The 6473-nt window shown below is 37.6% G+C and overlaps 1 protein-coding gene across 8 annotated transcripts in view; it reads left to right on the top strand.

The window, feature by feature from the left end:
• Window positions 1–6473, top strand: part of CACNA2D1 (calcium channel, voltage-dependent, alpha 2/delta subunit 1) — a 530781-nt gene that overhangs the window by 295048 nt on the left and 229260 nt on the right. The window lies entirely within an intron of this gene.

Raw genomic sequence — 6473 nt, 5'->3', positions numbered from 1 at the left:
GGATGTACAATTGAAGGAACAAAAGGCGTATACTCTAAATGGATTAAGATTTATGCGGTCATGAATTTATAAGTTCAAACCAATATTTGTAAATAAGCTGTGTCTACCAGCTTCCTTTCAGGTCTGCATACAACTTACTGGCATTAAAGGGGACTTTTTATTTCATGTATGATGGGGCAAATTATTAAGGGCAGGTGGGAGAAGGAAAAAGGAGCTTGGAAAATTAATTGTTCTGCATTAAATAATTGCTTTTATTTCTACTGAACAGATCTTTGCCATTCGCTTCTGAAATCTCATTTGATTGCATTGCAATGGTTGGTTAACTAAAGCAATTTTGTTTCCAACTAAGCCTGCAATATTAATTGTACTTACACATGTATAAACATAAGGGGTACCTAATTTGTATTTTAATAAGTGGGATCCTTATGTATGGCTTATTAGCATCAGCTTGCTACTGTGAAGGCTGAGTACAGACAGGCTAAATTGGCCAGTAAATAAAACATTTCACGAGCCTCCTTTTAGCTCTAGCTTCACAGAGAAACTAAATTAGACAGTAGAAATTTTTCTAGTGAAGTTGAATGCTGTTGAGTGTTAATCAGGCTAATTTAGTTTTCCTAATTTAGTTTTAATTATATATATATTTTTAAATTACCTTACTCTAATAATATTTTCAAATGTTGCTTTAAAAGTTGTACTGTGTAGAATTTTGTGTTTATATGAGTTAAATTAATGGGCACTGGCATTGTATATTTATTATTTCACCTATCCTTATCATTTCATGAAATAGCCTAACCTTTATTGATTGCAGCACAAACAGTTGTGAATATGGGAACTATGAAATCATACTATATTCATTTTGGTTACAATGTATAAGAGAAACACTGTTCTAAATTTGTGCAGGTGCTGGATATGAAAGTGCTGACTTCCTAGGAGTAAAAAATGAAAAATGGTGGGCAAGGTGGAATTTTGTCTTAATGAAAGAATGAATGAATTTAATAGATTATCAAGATACTTTAGTCTGTAACTGGATTTAGTCTTTGTCAGTTTCTACCTTTGGTAGAGTCATTTTTTTGGAATCAAGAGCATTCATATTTCAGTATATTTTTGCAACACTTCTTACATAGAGAAGTAATCAATTTTTTACTACTGCTTTTTTGAGTCTTAACAATTTTCTCCTCATCATCAAGACAGATGAAAAGGAGCCACAATGCAAAACTGATTTACCCCCAAATTGTGGGAAACCAATTTAATAGAAAAGATCCAGACAAATATGTGTTATCTGACTCTTGTTTGTTTGTGCATGCACATAAAAGCCCATGGTAAAATGACTATAAGACACCAGAGTAGAAAATAATAACCAGGGGCGTTAAATGATCCATTATCCTGATTACCCCTTTTTTTTTTTCTTATATTGAAAAAAAAAAAAGCAACATATTTACTCATTATTTACCTAGCCAATACTGTTTTTTAAAAAAACAATTTTTAATATATTCTAGTAAGTATTTTGTCCTCACTATTATTTCTTTTGAAGCCAAAGTCACATGATAGTATACGATGATACAGTAGAACTCCTGCAAGTAAAGCATCATGACAGTATGTGCTGGAATAATGCAAATGTAGATCTAATTGGAGCTTCGTAAATTTTTTTTTTTCCCTCCTCTCAGGAAGGTAGAGAGAACTTGGGACAGGTGTCTGATTTGGGAAATGGGGAGGTGGATGGAATCTTCTATATTTTTCAAACCTAATCTGCTGCCTGTGTATCCCAGGATTGAGCTGATTTTACATTACTACATTAAGGGGAGATTCCTGGAATTACTGCCATGTTCTAAAAATTATAACCATGAAGAACACACAAAATCATCCTCATTGATACTTAAGTTAGAGTCAGTTATTATCATCAGTAGATATTAAATTGTAATTGTCACGAGAGCTTTTGAATGTACTCATTTCATTAACTTCACTATAAGTTGAGCTGCATTTTATTACAGTTTTTGGATACCCCTTATTTGCATTAAGGTGAGGTTTACTGTCTTAATTTCTCAACCGCAAAAGAAATGAAAAGATGAAGAAAAATGTATCAGCATTACAAATCAATGTAGAGTCTACAAAGATTTGCTATATAAACTTTTATCCGATTGATTTTCTTACTTAAAAATCTGCAGTTACTTTCCATTTTCAGTGGAATGGTATACCAGGTATACCAGGCCTTTCATGATCTTGCCCCATCTTATCTTTAGTAAATTTTCCATTGCAACATTTTCCCAGTAGTTATTACCCTTTCCCTGAAATTCTGAGTCCTAAGCAGAGTAAACTACTTGATGTTTTCCTTAGACAGTATTTCCTTCCTCTTCTCACCTTTTGAAAATTTCTGCCTAGAATATTTCATCTCTTCCCCAATTTCCTTTTGGTTTTGATCCACCAATCTTGGATTCATTGTTTGTTTTATATGGTCCTCTAATGCTGAGCATGTATTCATATTCAGGTATATACTCCCTATATAATTTTCCTTTTACCATATTTTTTCAGCACTGAAATGTAAACTTCTTGGGGATAAAAAAAACTTTGGCTAAAGCATAACCAAAATAACTATAGTACAATGGAACCCCACTCCAGTACTCTTGCCTGGAAAATCCCATGGACGGAGGAGCCTGGTGCTCTGCAGTCCATGGGGTTGCTAGGAGTCGGACACGACTGAGCAACTTCACTTTCACTTTTCACTTTCATGCACTGGAGAAGGAAATGGCAACCCACTCCAGTGTTCTTGCCTGGAGAACCCCAGGCACGGGGGAGCCTGGTGGGCTGCCATCTATGGGGTTGCACAGAGTCGGACACAACTGAGGCGACTTAGCAGCAGCAGCAGCAGTACATAATAAGACAGTAGTGTATAAGTAAGTAATTTTTAAATTAAAAGTACTGAGATATCCATATTTTACTCTAAACATTTATTGTCAATTTTTCTGGAGGAATAATTTTTAAAGTTTGTTGAAACTGCACATTTTTAATGTCTGAATATGTTTGCCCACAGCTGTGGTATAGGTACAGAACACTGGGCTTGGAGGTATGCAAATCTCCTTTAAGTACTGGCTTTCCTACTAACTTGCAATGCAATTTTAGAAAACTAGCAATCTTTTGATATTAATTTCTTTATATAGAAATCTTGGTTCTTTTGTCTCCACTGACATAATTATTTTTGTGAGATGCTCTGTGCCCTCCCTAGCTCCATAACAAAGAAGCTATTTACTAGAAACCTTGAGATACATCTCAGGTGCTCATATCCAGGTTGGTACAAGACCTGTGATGGCTGTTTGCCTAGTCCAGTGAGCATCTCCCAGCTGCCTTGACTCTGGTACTCAATCTCTTTTCATTGCTCTGATGAAAGAAAGACCATTCTGCTCAAGCTGCTATCAACTGGTGCGTCCTTAACTGTAAAGCCTTTGAACTGCAGTCTTAGGGTATTCTGTGTAGAAAGAGGGTAAATGACCTTATTCCTAACCATAGACAGTTTTTAAAACCTAGATAAATAATATTTTAATGTACCATTTTAAAAAGTCAGAGTTCATACAAAACATCCACTGTGAACAAAATATCAAACTTACTTTTCTTTATAGAAAATGGATTGTCATGAGAACACAACATGAGATCTATCCTCTTAAGAAAGTATAAGTAAGGGTACAGTACGTTGTTACCTAAGGGTAGTGTTGTGTGGTTGATGCCCATAGCTGTTTCTCTAGCTTGGTTGATATTTTATGCCATTGATTACTGACTCCCATTTCTTCCTCCTCTCCAAACCCTGGTAACCACCATTCCAGTCTTTGATTTTATTAACTTGACTGTTTTAGTTATTTCATGTAAGTGGAATCACGTACTATTCGTCTTTGTGTCTTCTTTATTTCACTCAGTGCAATGTCCTCGAAATCCATCCATGTTGCTGTATTTATTGTAGAATCTTTACTTTGTGTGTGTGTGTGTGTGCATTTAGTCATGTCCAGCTCTTTGCAATCCCATGGACTGTAGCCCCCCAGGCTCCTATGTCCATGGAATTCTCCAGGCAAGAATACTGTAGAGGGTTGCCATTTCCTTCTCCAGAGATCTTCCTGAACCAGGGATCGAATTCATGTCTCTTGTGTCTCTTGCATTGGCAGGCAGGTTCTTTATCAGCTGAGCTGTTGGTGAAGCCCTCTACTTTTTAGAGAGGCTGAATAATAATATATTGTATTTATATACCATAATTTTTTCATCCATTTATCTGTCAATGGATGTTTTGGTAGTTTCCACATCTTCAGTTCAGCTCAATCACTCAGTCGTGTCTGACTTTTTGTGACCCCATGGACTGCAGCACTCCAGGCTTCCCTGGCCATCACCAACTCCTGGAGCTTACTGAAACTCATGTCCATCAAGTCAGTGATACCATCCAACTATCTCATCCTCTGCCATCCCTTCTCTTCCTGTCTTCAGTCTTTCCCAAGATCAGGGTCTTTCCCGATGAGTCAGTTCTTCATATCTGGTGGCCAAAGTATTGGAGTTTCAGCTTCAGCATCAGTCCTTCCAATGAATATTCAGGATCGATTTCCTTTAGAATTGACTAGTTTGATCTCCTTGCAGTTCAAGGGACTCTCAAGAGTCTTCTCCAACACCACAGTTCAAAAGCATCAATTCTTTGGCGCTCAGCTTTCTTTGGCACTCAGTCCAACTCTTACATCCATACATGACTACTGGAAAAGCTATAACTTTGACTAGACAGACCTTTGTTGGCAAAGTAATGTCTTTGCTTTTTAGTATGCTGTCTAGGTTAGTCATAGACAGAGTTCCTGAAGAACAATGGACGGAGGTTCGTGAAATTGTAAAGGAGGCAGTGATCAAGACCTTCCCCCCAAAAAAGAAATGCAAAAAGGCAAAACAGTTATCTGAGGAGGCCTTACAAATAGCTGAGGAAAAAAAAAAAAGGAATCTAAAGGCAAAGGAGAAAAGGAAAGATATACCCATTTGAATGCAGAGTTCCAAAGAATAGTAAGGAAAGATAAGAAAGCCTTTCTCAGTGATCAGTGCAAAGAAATAGAGGAAAACTATAGAGTAGGAAAGACTGGAGATCTATTCAAGAAAATTAGAGATACCAAGGGAACATTTCATGCAAACATGGGCACAATAAAGGACAGACATGGTATGGACCTAACAGAAGCAGGTATTAAGAAGAGGTGGCAAGAATACACAGAGAAACTATACAAAAAAGATCTTCATGACCAGATAACCATGATGGTGTGATCACTCACCTAGAGCCAGACATCCTGGAGTGCAAAGTCAAGTAAGTGGCCCTTAGGAAGCATCACTACAAACAAATTTCTAAATTTCCATATCTTAGCTATTTTAAATAAGGGTACAATGAAAATGAAAGTGTTATTATTTCTTCTAGATCTTGATTTTAATTCTTTTGGACACATAGCTGCAAATGGGATTGCTGGATTAAATGATAGTTCTGTTTTTTGTTTTTAATTTTTTTTTAGCAACTATACTGTTTTGTGTAATGATTGCACCATTTTGGATTCTCGCCAGTAGTTTGCAAGGGTTCCAATTTCTCTACATCCTCACCAATGCTTGTTGGTTATCTAATGCATTAAAGACCTAACGGTAAAAATCTAAAACTGTAAGACACTTAAACATAGCAGAAAAGTTTCATGACATTATTCTTGGCAGTGATTTTATGGAGGGACACCAAAAGCATAGGCAACAAAACCCAAAATAGACACATGAGACTACACAAAACTAAGAGCTTGTGCACAGCAAAGGGAGCAATCAGCACAGTGAACAGCAGCCTAAGAACGGGAGAAAATATTTGCAAACCATATATCTGATAAGAGGCTTATCTCCAAAATATATAAGAAGCCCATACAACCCATTAACAAAAATAACAATCTGAGGCCTTTCTCGTCATCAGACTGTGGAGCTAGTTCTCATATTCCCATGTGTTTAAAGTGAAAGTCACTCAGTCATGTCTGTCTCTTTGCAATCCCATGGACTGTAGCCTTCCAGGCGCCTCTGTCCGTGGAGTTTTTCAGGCCAAAATTCTAAAGTGAGTAGCTGTTCCCTTCTCTGGGGGGATCTTCCCAACTCAGGAAGCAAACACAGGTCTCCCTCATTGCAGGCAAATTCTTTATTGTCTGAGCCACCAGGAAAGCCCGTTTATTTAATTCTTCTTTCAAATAGGGCAGACACACTTTTCCTTAGGAGTCTTTGAGGAGACTTAACCTTATCCTCTGGAGAAGGCAATGGCACCCCACTCCAGTACTCTTGCCTGGAAAATCCCATGGACCGAGGAGCCTGGTGGGCTGCAGTCCATGGGGTCACTAAGAGTCGGACACGACTGAGCGACTTCACTTTCACTTTTCACTTTTCATGCATTGGAGAAGGAAATGGCAACCCACTCTAGTGTTCTTGCCTGGAGAATCCCAGGGACCAGGGAGCCTGGTGGGCTGCCATCT

The sequence above is a fragment of the Bison bison genome, unplaced genomic scaffold (assembly GCF_000754665.1).
Source record: "Bison bison bison isolate TAMUID 2011002044 unplaced genomic scaffold, Bison_UMD1.0 scf7180017864260, whole genome shotgun sequence".
NCBI classification, from domain to species: Eukaryota; Metazoa; Chordata; class Mammalia; order Artiodactyla; family Bovidae; genus Bison; species Bison bison.
This window is presented reverse-complemented; position numbering and strand designations above follow the sequence as displayed.